The sequence below is a fragment of the Ambystoma mexicanum genome, chromosome 7q (genome assembly GCF_040938575.1).
Source record: "Ambystoma mexicanum isolate Mex_15411 chromosome 7q, UKY_AmexF1_1, whole genome shotgun sequence".
In the NCBI taxonomy this organism is placed as follows: domain Eukaryota; kingdom Metazoa; phylum Chordata; class Amphibia; order Caudata; family Ambystomatidae; genus Ambystoma; species Ambystoma mexicanum.
In genome coordinates, this window is record NC_090941.1 from 1,164,458,229 (window position 1) to 1,164,480,607 (window position 22,379).

General features: G+C 45.1%; 1 protein-coding gene across 2 annotated transcripts in view; it reads left to right on the forward strand.

Annotated features, from left to right (window-relative positions):
* The window catches only part of LOC138528724 (zinc finger protein 585A-like), a 139,415-nt gene that overhangs the window by 108,363 nt on the left and 8,673 nt on the right, over positions 1-22,379 (forward strand). The window lies entirely within an intron of this gene.

The following is a 22,379-nucleotide window of genomic DNA, read 5'->3' on the forward strand; positions in this document are numbered from 1 at the left end:
CCGGTATCTCCGACACACAATGCAGGATTCTACAGCCCGGTTTCCTGGCCTTATGCTTTCTGACTCAAAGATTTATTGAAAGTAACGGTTTCTTGCCGAAAAGGTCAAGGGTATTTCTCTCCTTGCGAACCCGTCTTGGTTTGCCATCTTTCTCCCCTCGTTCAGCTGCCGACTTGAAACTGCTTTTCTTTCGTGTGCTTTGCCTCGCTCAGAGTGTGCTCTCGTGCTCCGCCTTTTATCCGTGTGAGGAAATTTAATGGAAGTCAGGTGTGAGTGATTGTCAGTAATTGCCTGACTTTGCCTGACCATAGTAGTGGGACATGTCAGGTACACTGCTCGGGTGTGAGTCTGTTTTCTCCCAGAGCGGGCTGTCCGTGTGGAAGGGGTCATGTGGAAGGGTTTGTGAAGGGAAAGGGGTTGGGGAGGGGTTTGGAGGGGGGAAAGTTCCCCCGTATCCTACCTGGTAGGATGGGGTAAAGCTGTTACAGGGGGAAGGGATACCACATCTCGCCATCCGGTGTCCCACTCCCCGAAGGTTTGGATCCAAACGCGATGGCCGTGCCCTGGCCACATGAGAGAGAAATCCACAGGGACTAGTGGGTCAGACACTTCCTGGTTTCTCACACTTCCCTCCACTACAGCTCTTCTCTCCCGCTTGACTGGTCTGACCACCTTGCGGTACCTTTCAACATCCTGCACACCACCCCAGTCAGGCCCTCCCAGCAGAAACCCATCAGACAACCCTTCAGGTCCTTCTAAAACGTCCTGGTGGAACCCCTCACGGAGGAACTCACCAGCCTCCCCCTCACATTGACCCAACACCCCCTTCAGAAATGCAACACTCTACTGGAAGCACTCAACACTACCCTCTCATCCCCCATCGACTGACAGGTGCCTCTGAAACAACGCACTTTCAAACCGAAACCATCAGCACCCTGGCACACGTAACAACTGAACCTCAGGAAAAGAGTCATCGGGAAACAAGAGAAAACCTTGCGCTGCTCCAGGTCCCTATCCGACCTGGCGCTTCTCAAGGAACTCTGAGCAACCTGCAGACACCTAATCAACACAACCAACGCCTCCTACTCTCAGAATACAATAGCAGGAACCGACAACAACAGCAGAGCCCTCTTCAAAGCGGTCAATCGCCGCACCAACCCACTACCCGAACCAGCTATAGCACACTCCTTTGAAAAATCCACCGCCATAAACCACTTCTTCATCTACAAAATCAGCAAGATTCACCAGCACATAGACGCCAGCTCTGCATCCACAGACCCACCTCATGTCCCTCCTAGCGAAATTGCCACACCCTGGACATCATTCAAGATACTCTACAGAGGACCTGTTAGAAACCCTGGCCGCCCTCAAAGCCACATCGTATACAGACAACATCCTCCCAGCATCCATCCTCAAGTCCCTCCCCGTAGAAGCTCTTCTTCCCTAACTGGAGATCATCAGCAGCTCCTTAACTCAAGGCACCTTCCCATCGACCCTAAAGACAGGACAAATACTCCCTCTACTAAAGAAACGCACTCCGGATCACGACAACCTTGGTAACTATACCCCATCACCCATCTTCCCTTCCTAGGTAAGATCGAGAAAGCGGTAGCTGCGCAACTGCAGCAACACATTGACACCAACAATCTCCTCCAAACCTACAACTCCATGTTCAGACCCAGATGCAGCACAGAGACGGCAACCATACAGGTGGTCGACGACACCCTCAACATCCTTGATGACGGCGACCCCTACCTCCTGGTTCTACTCGACCTCTCTGCCGCTTTTGACACTGCAGACCACCAGGCACTCACAGACACCCTACATCGGCGCATGGAGATCAGCAACCTTGTCCTACGCAAGTTCAGGTCCTACCTCGCAAACCGCCAGCAGTTTGTTCAGATGGACTCCTCTAGATCGCCAATGCTACCCGTCACCTGTGGAGTCCCGCAGTGTTCCATCCTCTCCCCAGTGATCTTCAATCTAGGCATGGAGCCGCTGGGAGCCACATCCACCAATATGCCTGTTAGGACAGTTGTTCTGAAGTCAAACCAAGGGCTTAGTAAAATCATTCAACTGATACAGTACAAGACTCCACTCTTAGTATGAGGCTGTGCCACCTGAGTTCATGGTAGCGTAGACAGAGCAGCCAGGCTTATCTTAGGAGGGAGAGAGGGCTCTAGAATCAGTAGAAAGAAATTGTATTATACATATGGTCCAATACAGTGGGCCTCATTACAAGTCTGGCGTTAACCCTGCCGGTGCTACCGGGGGGTTGCTGCTGGATTTGCAATATTTACCAGCGCCTGGCTTGCCGGAATCACCAGGGGATTACAACCCTGGCGTTCCGGAAAGTCAGGCGCTGGTAAATGTTAATCCCCATTCCCATTTGAGTCCTGGGGACCACGGAAGCACCGGCACCGTTAATAATGGTGCTGGTGCTTCTGTGAAACTCTGCAGGTGGGTGCCGTTCCGCCCACCAGGTCTAACCCTGGCCGGCGGAAACCTCCCCGCTGAGTCGTACTATGCCGGTCCGGTAACAACAGTGCCAGTAGGCTTACCGGCACCGTTGTTAACATACCGGCATACTTAGAATGAAGCCCAGTATGTATTGTAAAAATAAAGGATTTATTTTATATAGAAGCTGACCAAGAGATTCTTGGGTAAGTAAGTACTATCATAATGCATATAAACACATTGTAAAGACACAACAGTATGCTTTAAATACACAGATCAAAGCACATACCTTATTTAGAACGCCTAACAGTATTTCTAGGGGGGTAAGACATTGATTACTTTCAGTAATACAAGGGTAGTAGACCTTGTCGGTTATGTGTGTAGTGACACTCAGCAATGAAATCAAATAGTCAACCAACTTGCAAATATACTTTTCTAAATAGTGGAACACAGATTCAAGCAACAGCTACACCTAAAGGAACACTTTTCAGGAATGGCACACAGCTATTCTAGGCACGTAAGGCCTAATGTTGTAATATTGTATTACAGTTGGTTTTTAAGATCAGTGGAACACAGATTGAGATAAGCAATAACTCTTTAACTTGTTTTAGGATGGCACACAGCTAACCCAAGGTAAGTAAAACCTATATACTTTATAAAGGAGCTATCAGCAATTTAAGAGGTATGTATTACCTAAGGCAGACTTATTCTGGACAGGCTAACAACAGGTCAGGGGAAGCAAGACCCAGTTGGGGACACTCATACATTTATCCTAACAGGAAAGTAAAGTAAAATCAACAGCATTACCTCTGGGGAAGAAGCACAACCAATTCACAGGTGAGTAACTTAACCTTATATGTACTTTTCAGAATAGAGCAACACCCATTCAAGGTAAGTAAGAACATTTGTAACTGTGCACTCTGAGTTACAGTTACCAACCAACTTTTTTTACAAGTAAGCAACTTGTGTACGCTTTTTATTATTTTCAGGTCAGAACCCTTTTCTTATCCAGTCCTTCCCTTATTCTATAGCAGGAGTTCTCAGCGGCAGCAGATGGACCATAGTGGTCTAGGTGTCAGTAAGTATTTCCCTTTAAGGTTCGTTGAGGGTCCAGGCACCTCAGAGAAGACACACTAGGAGGATTCCACAGTGGGCCTTGGTGAACTGGATGAGTGGCCTCCCAGTCATAGTACAGGTAAAATACCCCAGCCAACACAGTACCTTAGCACAGAAGAAGAGTTGCAGCAGGAAGACTTTCGGATCTGCAGCCAAAAACCCGGTCAATGGATTCCTTCGTCAAGAAGACGCAAGATAGGACTTTGGAAGGACTTTTGCAGCAGGGATCACAGGAGAAGGCTCCAGGCAAGAGTGTCCTTGTGGCTGAATGCGGCTCTGTGGATTTGGTGCCTTTTCAGGAGCACAGAAGTAGACAGAATATCGCTGGTCGGATTCTCGCCGTTTGCCAGGTCCAGCACTCTGATGAGAGGACTTTCCGGATTTGATTCACGTCTCTGGAGATCCAGCTGGATGCCCACAAAGTTTCAGCAAGATTTCGAAATTCAGAAAACCGTGCACTCGAGGTCCCAGGGCATTGGGGTATTGCAGCCATGCAAGGTCGCAGCACAAAATGCAGGTCGTCTTGATTCTGGTGAGTCTCACCAGGCTCTGGGTCAGGGTCGTAGTTTTCAGAGTGCCCAGGTTAATTGGAAGTAAGGGCTACAGCAGACTCCAGTTACACTGCAGGCTCTCCGGTCGCTGGAAATCATCTCAGCTGCGGTTTCTTCATCTTGCTCTTTTGGTTTCAGTGGTCAACTACCTATTCAGCTTCCAGGATCAGACTTTTATTCAGGAAGCCCGCCAAAGGCAAAACACACAAAGGGCTCACACCTGGCTCAACGCACAGAGTAAACCCCAAGAAAGACCTCACAAACAGAAAATGGTGAAAAAAGAAGACCAGGCCATTTTGTCGAAATGGTCACCCCTAGGTACTATTCTACAGCTGAGGATATAGCCTGTGGTAGAAAAGCACTGTGGTAGGAAAATTAAGCCATTGCCATCAGCTATTTAAAGTATGGAGGGTAACATAAAAAAGTTACATGATAATGTAGGATACAGCGCTACTAGGTAACTCCCCAGCACGCCACAAAAGATGGGGTGTGCTGGACCTACCAAGAGGAAAGGTAAGTAAAGTCAATTTCACTTTACTATTCTTGGGAACAGTAGTATACACAAAGGAAAACGTATTTAAATCTTATGAGAAATCTAAAGGATTTCTCTGTGACACTACAGTGAAGGAGCTTTGTGTCACCAAACAACACATGAGAGAGTAAGAAAAAGGTCTCGCTCACTCCAGGGTTAGAAATTTAAAATTCCTAAAGTCCAGAATAGCTGTGGGCCTCTAACGTTGAAGGGAATTAGCACAGAAATGAGAATTCTCTCTAACATCGGGTATCCTCCTCCCAATCCCTCGTGACCCTCTAACTCAGGTGATCCTCCGTTGCTTGTCCACCCCCAGGGTCAGGATCCAAAAGTGATGGCCCTTCCCTGGCTAGCTGAATGGAAGATCCCACGCGAGTGGGTGGGAGAATACTGGCATACCTCTCACACTAGGTAAAACAACAGGCAGCATTGTGGCGAAATCTCCAGTTATAACTCTAGATGGAACATTTAAGGGTTGTTTAAATATATCAGTTCTTCTAATGTGAACAAGCACACCAGCCGGCAGCAAGCACTGAGCTTCATGTGCTAATAAACTGTCCATTCAATTATTTGCCATCTACTACACATGCATGGCATCTGTGTTCCACTATTATTCTTTGGCCCCTTTGCTTCTTCCCCAGATACATCCAATAAATCCTCCCTAATAAGAGATTTTCAACTACTCACCTTTCGGACCTAGTGCGGAGCTTTGTTAACTAACTGCTCTCTGTTTTCAGTGTGAGTTGGTAGTTTAGGACCATCCAATACATCTATACAATCAGAACCTGGACCAGGCCTCCTCTCCTCCCACCTAGCGCCTCTGCCAGAAGCCTGACGGAAAGGATAAATCATGCGCGCCCTTTCCCGAGCAGGCCCTGGGTGCAGAAAGTATATCTTAGATAAGATCTTCTCTGTGAGAGAGACCCGCCTTCCCCTTTATCTAGGCCCTGTAATATAATTTCCAGCCCATGCAGGTGTTATCCAATCGCACCCCTCTGTTATATAAGAGTGGGAGAATGGAATGCACCTCAAGGGGATCAACTCGAAGAGATCTACTAGTTAAACACACTAAATCCCACCAGGGATTGGAGAGCTGTCACTTCCCACCCCGTCTAGACAACATATTTCTGCAATACTGAGTTGAAATGGCTCAACGTAGTCCAACTGGACTTCTGGATAACAGGAACCAGGAGGGAATTGCTAGAGCTCCATCCTGCACGCAGCCATCTGGCCGCCAGTGGCGACTGCAGGATGTTTGGGGGCTCGGGCGGGATGTGAGCCTGGAGAAAACTAAATCGATGTATGCAGGGGACATTAATATTACTACTCCCCAGCATGGTAGCAGGACAGGGGGCCAAAGCCAGTTTTCTGGGCCAAAGCTAGGTTTGGCATGTGCACCCATAGTGGACCTTTTTCCGGTAATGCCCACAGTGTTAGTAAGATTGGCTGCCAATGCAGCATTGCCCAACCATTCAGAACGGTGTCCTTGGTCTTTGCCATTTTGAGCAAACCCAACACTACTCCTTTCTCAAGTCTACATAAATGGGCATTCAAGAGGAAACCATACTAAGTTAAAAGGCAGTTAAACATTAGTGCTCTAATTCAGATTCCAGCTCTTTCTGTCGTAGGCTTGGTGCCTCTGGCCAGATGTCTGGAGAGTAGCGCACTTGTCGTGTTTGGTGCACCCACTCCTTCCTCCAGCTAGCTTCCGGCACCTCCACAACGCAGCCCCGATGATTGACCAGGGATGAATGCAATCAGCCATATGTCAGAACTGGTCAGGCTCCAGACCTTAGTTGCCACCGGATCATCTGCAGCCGAGGTACGGTGGTCAGTGCAACAGTAAATATGCCCATTTGAATGAATAATGGAAGTATGACAGGTACCCGGATGCATTCTTAAACCTGTGATTGGAGCCTCCTCAGTGACCTCTATATTTGTGGCTATAAGCTACTCACCACCATGCACACTCACACATCTACTTGTGGAGGCCATGGATAGACCAAGAGGGAAACATGGACTTGAGAAGGGTATGTGCTAGGGGCTCAGCCACGGCAATGGGCTGCGGTTGCACCTGTAACCAAATGATGTTTCCAATAACTGACAACAAGCGGAAGAGACTAGGCTATGCTCAAGAACCCTCACCCCCCCATTAAGATGGCACTGCACACTGTGGCAGTAACAGTTACATACCATACAGAAGTACACCAAGATCCTATTTTGACACTATTGACAGACAAAGGGGTTTGCTTCATGTAGTCCCGCTCTGTTAGCTCCTACTGTCACAACAGTACAGCATACCTTTTCACTGCACAGTACAGCATACCTTTTCACTGTCACAGTACAACATACCTTTTCACTGTCACAACAGTACAGCATACCCTTTCACTGTCACAGTACAGCATACCCTTTCACTGTCACAGTACAGCATACCTTTTCACTGTCACAGTACAGCATACCTTTTCACTGTCACAACAGTACATCATCCCCTTTCACTGTCACAACAGTACAGCATACCTTTTCACTGTGCACAGTACAGAAAACCTTTTCACTGTCACAGTACAGCATACCTTTTCACTGTCACAGTACAGCACCCCCTTTCACTGTGCACAGTACAACATCCCCTTTCACTGTGAACAGTACAGCATACCTTTTCACTGTCACAGTACAGCATACCCTTTCATTGTGCACAGTACAGCATACCTTTTCACTGTCACAATACAGCATACCTTTTCATTGTGCACAGTACAGCATACATTTTCACTGTCACAGTACACGATACCTTTTCACTGTGCACAGTACAGCATACCTTTTCACTGTCACAACAGTACAGCATACCTTTTCACTGTCACAGTACAGCATACCCTTTCACTGTGCACAGTACAGCATACCCTTTCACTGTGCACAGTACAGCATACCTTTTCACTGTGCACAGTATAGCATACCTTTTCACTGTGCACAGTACAGCATACCTTTTCACTGTCACAACAGTACAGCATACCTGTTCACTATCACAACAGTACAGCATACCTGTTCACTGTCACAGTACAGCATACCTTTTCACTGTCACAGAACAGCATACCTTTTCACTGTCACAGTACAGCCAACCTTTTCACTGTCACAACAGTACAGCATACCTTTTCACTGTCACAGTACAGCATACCTTTTCAAGGTCACAATAGTACAGCATACCTTTTCACTGTCACAGTACAGCATACCTTTTCACTGTCACAACAGTCCCGCATACCTTTTCACTGTCACAGTACAGCATACCTTTTCACTGTCACAACAGTACAGCATACCTTTTCACTGTCACAGTACAGCATACCTTTTCACTGTGCACAGTACAGCATACCTTTTCACTGTCACAGTACAGCATACCTTTTCACTGTCACAGTACAGCATACCCTTTCACTGTGCACAGTACAGCATACCCTTTCACTGTGAACAGTACAGCATACCCTTTCACTGTGCACAGTACAGCATACCCTTTCACTGTGCACAGTACAGCATACCTTTTCACTGTCACAGTACAGCATATCTTTTCACTGTCACAGTACAGTATACATTTTCACTGTGCACAGTACAGCATACCTTTTCACTGTCACAGTATAGCATACCCTTTCACTGTGCACAGTACAGCATACCTTTTCACTGTCACAGTAAGGCATACCTTTTCACTGTGCACAGTACAGCATACCTTTTCACTGTCACAACAGTACAGCATACCTGTTCACTGTCACAGTACAGCATACCTGTTCACTATCACAACAGTACAGCATACCTGTTCACTGTCACAGTACAGCATACCTTTTCACTGTCACAGGACAGCATACCTTTTCACTGTCATGGTACAGCATACCTTTTCACTGTCATGGTACAGCCGACCATTTCACTGTCACAACAGTACAGCATACCTTTTCACTGTCACAGTACAGCATACCTTTTCACTGTCACAGTACAGCATACCTTTTCACGGTCACAATAGTACAGCATATGTTTTCACTGTCACAGTACAGCATGACTTTTCACTGTCACAGTACAGCATACGTTTTCACTGTCACAGTACAACATACGTTTTCACTGTCACAGTACAGCATACCTTTTCACTGTGCACAGTACAGCATACCTTTTCACTGTCACAGTACAGCATATCTTTTCACTGTTACAGTACAGTATACATTTTCACTGTGCACAGTACAGCATACCTTTTCACTGTCACAGTACAGCATACCCTTTCACTGTGCACAGTACAGCATACCCGTTCACTGTCACAGTAAGGCATACCTTTTCACTGTGCACAATACAGCATACCTTTTCACTGTCACAACAGTACAGCATACCTTTTCACTGTCACAACAGTACAGCATACCTTTTCACTGTGCACAGTACAGCATACCTTTTCACTATCGCAGTACAGGATACCTTTTCCCTGTGCACAGTACAGCATACCTTCACACTGTCACATGTCACAACAGTACAGCATACCTTTTCACTGTCACAGTACAGCATACCTTTTCACTGTCATAACAGTACAGCATACCTTTTCACTGTCACACTACAGCATACCTTTTCAATGTGCACAGTACAGCATACCTTTTCAATGTGCACAGTACAGCATACCTTTTCAATGTGCACAGTACAGCATATCCTTTCATTGTGACAGTACAGCATACCTTTTCACTGTCACAGTACAGCATACCCTTTCACTGTGCACAGTACAGCATACCCTTTCACTGTGCACAGTACAGCACACCTTTTCACTGTGCACAGTACAGCATACCTTTTCACTGTCACAACAGTACAGCATACCTTTTCACTGTCACAGTACAGCATACCTGTTCACTGTCACAGTACAGCACACATTTTCACTGTCACAGTACACGATACCTTTTCACTGTGCACAGTACAGCATACCTTTTCACTGTCACAACAGTACAGCATACCTTTTCACTGTCACAGTACAGCATACCTTTTCACTGTCACAGTACAGCATACCCTTTCACTGTGCACAGTACAGCATACCTTTTCACTGTCACAGTATAGCATACCTTTTCACTGTGCACAGTACAGCATACCTTTTCACTGTCACAACAGTACAGCATACCTTTTCACTGTCACAGTACAGCATACCTGTTCACTATCACAACAGTACAGCATACCTGTTCACTATCACAGTACAGCATACCTTTTCACTGTCACAGAACAGCATACCTTTTCACTGTCACAGAACAGCATACCTTTTCACTGTCACGGTACAGCATACCTTTTCACTGTCACGGTACAGCATACCTTTTCACTGTCACAGTACAGCCAACCTTTTCACTGTCACAACAGTACAGCATACCTTTTCACTGTCACAACAGTACAGCATACCTTTTCACTGTCACAGTACAGCATACCTGTTCACTATCACAACAGTACAGCATACCTGTTCACTGTCACAGTACAGCATACCTTTTCACTGTCACAGAACAGCATACCTTTTCACTGTCACAGAACAGCATACCTGTTCACTATCACAACAGTACAGCATACCTGTTCACTGTCACAGTACAGCATACCTGTTCACTATCACAACAGTACAGCATACCTGTTCACTGTCACAGTACAGCATACCTTTTCACTGTCACAGAACAGCATACCTTTTCACTGTCACAGAACAGCATACCTTTTCACTGTCACGGTACAGCATACCTTTTCACTGTCACAGTACAGCCAACCTATTCACTGTCACAACAGTACAGCATACCTTTTCACTGTCACAGTACAGCATACCTTTTCACTGTCACAACAGTCCCGCATACCTTTTCACTGTCACAGTACAGCATACCTTTTCACTGTCACAACAGTACAGCATACCTTTTCACTGTCACAGTACAGCATACCTTTTCACTGTGCACAGTACAGCATACCTTTTCACTGTCACAGTACAGCATACCCTTTCACTGTGCACAGTACAGCATACCTTTTCACTGTCACAGTACAGCATATCTTTTCACTGTTACAGTACAGTATACATTTTCACTGTGCACAGTACAGCATACCTTTTCACTGTCACAGTATAGCATACCCTTTCACTGTGCACAGTACAGCATACCTTTTCACTGTCACAGTAAGGCATACCTTTTCACTGTGCACAGTACAGCATACCTTTTCACTGTCACAACAGTACAGCATACCTTTTCACTGTCACAGTACAGCATACCTTTTCACGGTCACAATAGTACAGCATATGTTTTCACTGTCACAGTACAGCATACCTTTTCACGGTCACAATAGTACAGCATATGTTTTCATTGTCACAGTTCAGCATGCCTTTTCACTATCACAACAGTACAGCATACCTTTTCACTGTCACAGTACAACATACCTTTTCACTGTCACAACAGTACAGCATACCTTTTCACTGTGCACAGTACAGCATACCTTTTCACTGTCACAGTACAGCATACCCTTTCACTCTGCGCAGTACAGCATACCTTTTCACTGTCACAGTACAGCATATCTTTTCACTGTTACAGTACAGTATACATTTTCACTGTGCACAGTACAGCATACCTTTTCACTGTCACAGTACAGCATACCCTTTCACTGTGCACAGTACAGAATACCTTTTCACTGTCACAGTAAGGCATACCTTTTCACTGTGCACAATACAGCATACCTTTTCACTGTCACAACAGTACAGCATACCTTTTCACTGTGCACAGTACAGCATACCTTTTCACTATCGCAGTACAGCATACCATTTCCCTGTGCACAGTACAGCATACCTTCACACTGTCACATGTCACAACTGTACAGCATACCTTTTCACTGTCACAGTACACCATACCTTTTCACTGTCACACTACAGCATACCTTTTCAATGTGCACAGTACAGCATACCTTTTCAATGTGCACAGTACAGCATACCTTTTCAATGTGCACAGTACAGCATACCCTTTCACTGTGACAGTACAGCATACCTTTTCACTGTGACAGTACAGCATACCCTTTCACTGTGCACAGTACAGCATACCTTTTCACTGTCACAGTACAGCATACCCTTTCACTGTGCACAGCACAGCACACCTTTTCACTGTGCACAGTACAGCATAACTTTTCACTGTCACAACAGTACAGCATACCTTTTCACTGTCACAGTACAGCATACCTGTTCACTGTCACAGTACAGCATACCTTATCACTGTGCACAGTACAGCATACATTTTCACTGTGCACAGTACATGATACCCTTTCACTGTCACAGTACAGCATACCCTTTCACTGTGCACAGTACATCATACACTTTCACTGTGCGCAGTACAGCATACCTTTTCACCGGCACAGTACAGCATACCTTTTCACCGGCACAGTACAGCATACCCTTTCACTGTGCACAGTACAGCATACCTTTTCACTGTCACAGTACATCATACCTGTTCACTGTCACAGTACAGCATACCTTTTCACTGTCACAACAGTATAGCATACCTTTTCACTGTCACAGTACAGCATACCTGTTCACTGTCACAGTACAGCATACCTTTTCACAGTCACAGTACAGCATACCTTTTCACCTTCACAGTACAGCATACCCTTTCACTGTGCACAGTACAGCATACCTTTTCACTTTGCACAGTACAGCATACCTGTTCCCTGTCACAGTACAGCATACCTGTTCACTGTCAAAACAGTACAGCATACCTGTTCACTGTCAAAACAGTACAGCATACCTGTTCACTGTCACAACAGTACAGCATACCTTTTCACTTCACAGTACAGCATACCTTTTCACTGTCACAACCGTACAGCATACCTTTTCACTGTCACAGTACAGCATACCTTTTCACTGTCACAGTACAGCATACCCTTTCACTCTGCGCAGTACAGCATACCTTTTCACTGTCACAGTACAGCATATCTTTTCACTGTTACAGTACAGTATACATTTTCACTGTGCACAGTCCAGCATACCTTTTCACTGTCACAGTACAGCATACCCTTTCACTGTGCACAGTACAGCATACCTTTTCACTGTCACAGTAAGGCATACCTTTTCACTGTGCACAATACAGCATACCTTTTCACTGTCACAACAGTACAGCATACCTTTTCACTGTCACAACAGTACAGCATACCTTTTCACTGTGCACAGTACAGCATATCTTTTCACTATCGCAGTACAGCATACCTTTTCCCTGTGCACAGTACAGCATACCTTCACACTGTCACATGTCACAACAGTACAGCATACCTTTTCACTGTCACAGTACAGCATACCTTTTCACTGTCACAGTACAGCATACCCTTTCACAGTGCACAGTACAGCACACCTTTTCACTGTCACAGTACAGCATACCTTTTCACTGTCACAGTACAGCATACCTTTTCACTGTCACAACAATACAGCATACCTTTTCACTGTCACAACAGTACAGCATACCTTTTCACTGTCACAGTACAGCATACCTGTTCACTGTCACAGTACAGCATACCGTTTCATTGTGCACAGTACAGCATACCTTATCACTGTGCACAGTACAGCATACATTTTCACTGTGCACAGTACAGCATACCCTTTCACTGTGCACAGTACAGCATACCTTTTCACTGTCACAGTACATCATACTTGTTCACTGTCACAGTACAGCATACCTTTTCACTGTCACAACAGTATAGCATACCTTTTCACTGTCACAGTACAGCATACCTGTTCACTGTCACAGTACAGCATACCTGTTCACTGTCCACAGTACAGCATACCTTTTCACCGTCACAGTACAGCATACCTGTTCACCTTCACAGTACAGCATACCCTTTCACTGTGCACAGTACAGCATACCTGTTCACTGTCCACAGTACAGCATACCTTTTCACCGTCACAGTACAGCATACCTTTTCACCTTCACAGTACAGCATACCTTTTCACTTTGCACAGTACAGCATACCTGTTCCCTGTCACAGTACATCATACTTGTTCACTGTCACAGTACAGCATACCCTTTCACTGTGCACAGTACAGCATACCTTTTCACTGTCACAGTAAGGCATACCCTTTCACTGTGCACAGTACAGCATACCTTTTCACTGTCACAGTAAGGCATACCTTTTCACTGTCACAACAGTACAGCATACCTTTTCACGGTCACAACAGTACAGCATACCTTTTCACTATCGCAGTACAGCATACCTTTTCCCTGTGCACAGTACAGCATACCTTCACACTGTCACATGTCACAACAGTACAGCATACCTTTTCACTGTCACAGTACAGCATACCTTTTCACTGTCACAGTACAGCATACCCTTTCACTGTGCACAGTACAGCACACCTTTTCACTGTGCACAGTACAGCACACCTTTTCACTGTGCACAGTACAGCATACCTTTTCACTGTCACAATACAGCATACCTTTTCACTGTCACAACAGTACAGCATACCTTTTCACTGTCACAGTACAGCATACCTGTTCACTGTCACAGTACAGCATACCGTTTCATTGTGCACAGTACAGCATACCTTATCACTGTGCACAGTACAGCATACATTTTCACTGTGCACAGTACAGGATACCCTTTCACTGTCACAGTACAGCATACCCTTTAACTGTGCACAGTACAGCATACACTTTCACTGTGCGCAGTACAGCATACCTTTTCACCGGCACAGTACAGCATACCTTTTCACCTTCACAGTACAGCATACCCTTTCACTGTGCACAGTACAGCATACCTTTTCACTGTCACAGTACATCATACCTGTTCACTGTCACAGTACAGCATACCTTTTCACTGTCACAACAGTATAGCATACCTTTTCACTGTCACAGTACAGCATACCTTTTTACTGTCACAACAGTACAGCATACCTTTTCGCTGTCACAATACAGCATATCCTTTCACTGTGCACAGTACAGCATACCTTTTCACTGTGCACGGTACAGCATACCTTTTCACTGTGCACAGTACAGCATACCTTTTCACTGTCACAACCGTACAGCATACCTTTTCACTGTCACAACAGTACAGCATACCTTTTCACCGTCACAGTACAGCATACCTTTTCACTGCGCACACTACAGCATACCTTTTCACTGTGCACACTACAGCATACCTGTTCACTGTGCACAGTACAACATCTCTTTTCACTGTCACAGTACAGCATACCTTTTCACCTTCACAGTACAGCATACCCTTTCACTGTGCACAGTACAGCATACCTTTTCACTGTCACAGTACATCATACCTGTTCACTGTCACAGTACAGCATACCTTTTCACTGTCACAACAGTATAGCATACCTTTTCACTGTCACAGTACAGCATACCGGTTCACTGTCACAGTACAGCATACCTTTTCACCGTCACAGTACAGCATACCTTTTCACCGTCACAGTACAGCATACCCTTTCACTGTGCACAGTACAGCATACCTGTTCACTGTCCACAGTACAGCATACCTTTTCACCGTCACAGTACAGCATACCTTTTCACCTTCACAGTACAGCATACCTTTTCACTTTGCACAGTACAGCATACCTGTTCCCTGTCACAGTACATCATACTTGTTCACTGTCACAGTACAGCATACCTGTTCACTGTCACAACAGTACAGCATACCTTTTCACTGTGCACAGTACAGCATACATGTTCACTGTCACAGTACAGCATACCTTTTCACTGTCACAACCGTACAGCATACCTTTTCACTGTCACAGTACAGCATACCTTTTCATTGTCACAGTACAGCATACCCTTTCACTGTGCACAGTACAACATTCCTTTTCACTGTCACAGTACAGCATACCTTTTTACTGTCACAACAGTACAGCATACCTTTTCGCTGTCACAGTACAGCATATCCTTTCACTGTGCACGGTACAGCATACCTTTTCACTGTGCACAGTACAGCATACCCTTTCACTGTCACAGTACAGCATACCTTTTCACTGTCACAGTACAGCATCCCCTTTCACTGTCACAACCGTACAGCATACCTTTTCACTGTCACAACAGTACAGCATACCTTTTCACCGTCACAGTACAGCATACCCTTTAACTGTGCACAGTACAGCATACCTTTTCACTGTGCACACTACAGCATACTTTTCACTGCGCACACTACAGCATACCTTTTCACTGCGCACACTACAGCATACCTTTTCACTGTGCACACTACAGCATACCTGTTCACTGTGCACAGTACAGCATACCCTTTCAGTGTCAGAACAGTACAGCATACTTTTCACTGTGCACAGTACAGCATCCCCATTCACTGTGCACAGTAGAGCATCCCCTTTCACTGCCACAACCGTACAGCATACCTTTTCACTGTCACAACAGTACAGCATACCTTTTCACCGTCACAGTACAGCATACCCTTTAACTGTGCACAGTACAGCATACCTTTTCACTGCGCACACTACAGCATACCTGTTCACTGTGCACACTACAGCATACCTGTTCACTGTGCACAGTACAACATCTCTTTTCACTGTCACAGTACAGCATACCCTTTCAGTGTCAGAACAGTACAGCATACTTTTCACTGTGCATAGTACAGCATCCCCATTCACTGTGCACAGTAGAGCATCCCCTTTCACTGTCACAACTGTACAGCATACCTTTTCACTGTCACAACAGTACAGCATACCTTTTCACCGTCACAGTACAGCATACCCTTGAACTGCGCACAGTACAGCATACCTTTTCACTGTGCACACTACAGCATACCTGTTCACTGTGCACAGTACAACATATCTTTTCACTGTCACAGTACAGCATACCCTTTCACTGTGCACACTACAGCATACCTGTTCACTGTGCACACTACAGCATACCTTTTCACTGTGCACACTACAGCATACCCTTTCACTGTGCACAGTACAGCATACCCTTTCACTGTGCACAGTACAGCATACCTGTTCACTGTGCACAGTACAGCATACCGTTTCACTGTGCACAGTACAGCATACCTGTTCACTGTGCACAGTACAGCATACCGTTTCACTGTGCACAGTACAGCATACCTGTTCACTGTGCACAGTACAGCATACCCGTTCACTGTGCACAGTACAGCATACCCTTTCACTGTGCACAGTACAGCATACCCTTTCACTGTGCACAGTACAGCATACCCTTTCACTGTGCACAGTACATCATACACTTTCACTGTGCGCAGTACAGCATACCTTTTCACCGGCACAGTACAGCATACCTTTTCACCGGCACAGTACAGCATACCCTTTCACTGTGCACAGTACAGCATACCTTTTCACTGTCACAGTACATCATACCTGTTCACTGTCACAGTACAGCATACCTTTTCACTGTCACAACAGTATAGCATACCTTTTCACTGTCACAGTACAGCATACCTGTTCACTGTCACAGTACAGCATACCTTTTCACAGTCACAGTACAGCATACCTTTTCACCTTCACAGTACAGCATACCCTTTCACTGTGCACAGTACAGCATACCTTTTCACTTTGCACAGTACAGCATACCTGTTCCCTGTCACAGTACAGCATACCTGTTCACTGTCAAAACAGTACAGCATACCTGTTCACTGTCAAAACAGTACAGCATACCTGTTCACTGTCACAACAGTACAGCATACCTTTTCACTTCACAGTACAGCATACCTTTTCACTGTCACAACCGTACAGCATACCTTTTCACTGTCACAGTACAGCATACCTTTTCACTGTCACAGTACAGCATACCCTTTCACTCTGCGCAGTACAGCATACCTTTTCACTGTCACAGTACAGCATATCTTTTCACTGTTACAGTACAGTATACATTTTCACTGTGCACAGTCCAGCATACCTTTTCACTGTCACAGTACAGCATACCCTTTCACTGTGCACAGTACAGCATACCTTTTCACTGTCACAGTAAGGCATACCTTTTCACTGTGCACAATACAGCATACCTTTTCACTGTCACAACAGTACAGCATACCTTTTCACTGTCACAACAGTACAGCATACCTTTTCACTGTGCACAGTACAGCATATCTTTTCACTATCGCAGTACAGCATACCTTTTCCCTGTGCACAGTACAGCATACCTTCACACTGTCACATGTCACAACAGTACAGCATACCTTTTCACTGTCACAGTACAGCATACCTTTTCACTGTCACAGTACAGCATACCCTTTCACAGTGCACAGTACAGCACACCTTTTCACTGTCACAGTACAGCATACCTTTTCACTGTCACAGTACAGCATACCTTTTCACTGTCACAACAATACAGCATACCTTTTCACTGTCACAACAGTACAGCATACCTTTTCACTGTCACAGTACAGCATACCTGTTCACTGTCACAGTACAGCATACCGTTTCATTGTGCACAGTACAGCATACCTTATCACTGTGCACAGTACAGCATACATTTTCACTGTGCACAGTACAGCATACCCTTTCACTGTGCACAGTACAGCATACCTTTTCACTGTCACAGTACATCATACTTGTTCACTGTCACAGTACAGCATACCTTTTCACTGTCACAACAGTATAGCATACCTTTTCACTGTCACAGTACAGCATACCTGTTCACTGTCACAGTACAGCATACCTGTTCACTGTCCACAGTACAGCATACCTTTTCACCGTCACAGTACAGCATACCTGTTCACCTTCACAGTACAGCATACCCTTTCACTGTGCACAGTACAGCATACCTGTTCACTGTCCACAGTACAGCATACCTTTTCACCGTCACAGTACAGCATACCTTTTCACCTTCACAGTACAGCATACCTGTTCCCTGTCACAGTACATCATACTTGTTCACTGTCACAGTACAGCATACCCTTTCACTGTGCACAGTACAGCATACCTTTTCACTGTCACAGTAAGGCATACCCTTTCACTGTGCACAGTACAGCATACCTTTTCACTGTCACAGTAAGGCATACCTTTTCACTGTCACAACAGTACAGCATACCTTTTCACGGTCACAACAGTACAGCATACCTTTTCACTGTGCACAGTACAACATACCTTTTCACTATCGCAGTACAGCATACCTTTTCCCTGTGCACAGTACAGCATACCTTCACACTGTCACATGTCACAACAGTACAGCATACCTTTTCACTGTCACAGTACAGCATACCTTTTCACTGTCACAGTACAGCATACCCTTTCACTGTGCACAGTACAGCACACCTTTTCACTGTGCACAGTACAGCACACCTTTTCACTGTGCACAGTACAGCATACCTTTTCACTGTCACAACAATACAGCATACCTTTTCACTGTCACAACAGTACAGCATACCTTTTCACTGTCACAGTACAGCATACCTGTTCACTGTCACAGTACAGCATACCGTTTCATTGTGCACAGTACAGCATACCTTATCACTGTGCACAGTACAGCATACATTTTCACTGTGCACAGTACAGGATACCCTTTCACTGTCACAGTACAGCATACCCTTTAACTGTGCACAGTACAGCATACACTTTCACTGTGCGCAGTACAGCATACCTTTTCACCGGCACAGTACAGCATACCTTTTCACCTTCACAGTACAGCATACCCTTTCACTGTGCACAGTACAGCATACCTTTTCACTGTCACAGTACATCATACCTGTTCACTGTCACAGTACAGCATACCTTTTCACTGTCACAACAGTATAGCATACCTTTTCACTGTCACAGTACAGCATACCTTTTTACTGTCACAACAGTACAGCATACCTTTTCGCTGTCACAATACAGCATATCCTTTCACTGTGCACAGTACAGCATACCTTTTCACTGTGCACGGTACAGCATACCTTTTCACTGTGCACAGTACAGCATACCTTTTCACTGTCACAACCGTACAGCATACCTTTTCACTGTCACAACAGTACAGCATACCTTTTCACCGTCACAGTACAGCATACCTTTTCACTGCGCACACTACAGCATACCTTTTCACTGTGCACACTACAGCATACCTGTTCACTGTGCACAGTACAACATCTCTTTTCACTGTCACAGTACAGCATACCTTTTCACCTTCACAGTACAGCATACCCTTTCACTGTGCACAGTACAGCATACCTTTTCACTGTCACAGTACATCATACCTGTTCACTGTCACAGTACAGCATACCTTTTCACTGTCACAACAGTATAGCATACCTTTTCACTGTCACAGTACAGCATACCGGTTCACTGTCACAGTACAGCATACCTTTTCACCGTCACAGTACAGCATACCTTTTCACCGTCACAGTACAGCATACCCTTTCACTGTGCACAGTACAGCATACCTGTTCACTGTCCACAGTACAGCATACCTTTTCACCGTCACAGTACAGCATACCTTTTCACCTTCACAGTACAGCATACCTTTTCACTTTGCACAGTACAGCATACCTGTTCCCTGTCACAGTACATCATACTTGTTCACTGTCACAGTACAGCATACCTGTTCACTGTCACAACAGTACAGCATACCTTTTCACTGTGCACAGTACAGCATACATGTTCACTGTCACAGTACAGCATACCTTTTCACTGTCACAACCGTACAGCATACCTTTTCACTGTCACAGTACAGCATACCTTTTCATTGTCACAGTACAGCATACCCTTTCACTGTGCACAGTACAACATTCCTTTTCACTGTCACAGTACAGCATACCTTTTTACTGTCACAACAGTACAGCATACCTTTTCGCTGTCACAGTACAGCATATCCTTTCACTGTGCACGGTACAGCATACCTTTTCACTGTGCACAGTACAGCATACCCTTTCACTGTCACAGTACAGCATACCTTTTCACTGTCACAGTACAGCATACTCTTTCAGTGTCAGAACAGTACAGCATACTTTTCACTGTGCACAATACAGCATCCCCATTCACTGTGCACAGTAGAGCATCCCCTTTCACTGTCACAACCGTACAGCATACCTTTTCACTGTCACAACAGTACAGCATACCTTTTCACCGTCACAGTACAGCATACCCTTTAACTGTGCACAGTACAGCATACCTTTTCACTGTGCACACTACAGCATACTTTTCACTGCGCACACTACAGCATACCTTTTCACTGCGCACACTACAGCATACCTTTTCACTGTGCACACTACAGCATACCTGTTCACTGTGCACAGTACAGCATACCCTTTCAGTGTCAGAACAGTACAGCATACTTTTCACTGTGCACAGTACAGCATCCCCATTCACTGTGCACAGTAGAGCATCCCCTTTCACTGCCACAACCGTACAGCATACCTTTTCACTGTCACAACAGTACAGCATACCTTTTCACCGTCACAGTACAGCATACCCTTTAACTGTGCACAGTACAGCATACCTTTTCACTGCGCACACTACAGCATACCTGTTCACTGTGCACACTACAGCATACCTGTTCACTGTGCACAGTACAACATCTCTTTTCACTGTCACAGTACAGCATACCCTTTCAGTGTCAGAACAGTACAGCATACTTTTCACTGTGCATAGTACAGCATCCCCATTCACTGTGCACAGTAGAGCATCCCCTTTCACTGTCACAACTGTACAGCATACCTTTTCACTGTCACAACAGTACAGCATACCTTTTCACCGTCACAGTACAGCATACCCTTGAACTGCGCACAGTACAGCATACCTTTTCACTGTGCACACTACAGCATACCTGTTCACTGTGCACAGTACAGCATATCTTTTCACTGTGCACACTACAGCATACCTGTTCACTGTGCACACTACAGCATACCTTTTCACTGTGCACACTACAGCATACCCTTTCACTGTGCACAGTACAGCATACCCTTTCACTGTGCACAGTACAGCATACCTGTTCACTGTGCACAGTACAGCATACCGTTTCACTGTGCACACTACAGCATACCTGTTCACTGTGCACAGTACAACATATCTTTTCACTGTGCACACTACAGCATACCTGTTCACTGTGCACACTACAGCATACCTTTTCACTGTGCACACTACAGCATACCCTTTCACTGTGCACAGTACAGCATACCCTTTCACTGTGCACAGTACAGCATACCTGTTCACTGTGCACAGTACAGCATACCGTTTCACTGTGCACAGTACAGCATACCTGTTCACTGTGCACAGTACAGCATACCGTTTCACTGTGCACAGTACAGCATACCTGTTCACTGTGCACAGTACAGCATACCCGTTCACTGTGCACAGTACAGCATACCCTTTCACTGTGCACAGTACAGCATACCCTTTCACTGTGCACAGTACAGTATACCCTTTCACTGTGCACAGTACAGTATACTCTTTCACTGTGCACAGTACAGCATACCTGTTCACTGTGCACAGTACATCATACCCTTTCACTGTATAAGGGCGGTATATTATGCAATGGTGCATCTAACCATCTTGGCTGACCTTGTCTTTGATTTTCCATCTCTCATATTAACTTTGAAAATTTAAATTGTTTCTTTATTAACATGTATTATTTCACTTTTGCCAATGTTCACCGTTTAATTTGTTTTTCCTAATCTTTGATGCAGTGTTTTGTTTTATTTCAGTATTATCATATCTATCATATTGGGCATGTCAAACATTTATTCTTTTGAAACATGCTAATCAAAGCCCTATTCCAAATGTCTGTGATTTAATAATTGATTTTGTAGCCGTTACCTGTGGCCTTGTCTTAATTATTTCTCAGGTCACCTGACTTATTACTGGCCTTTCCCAATGGCGTGTGAGA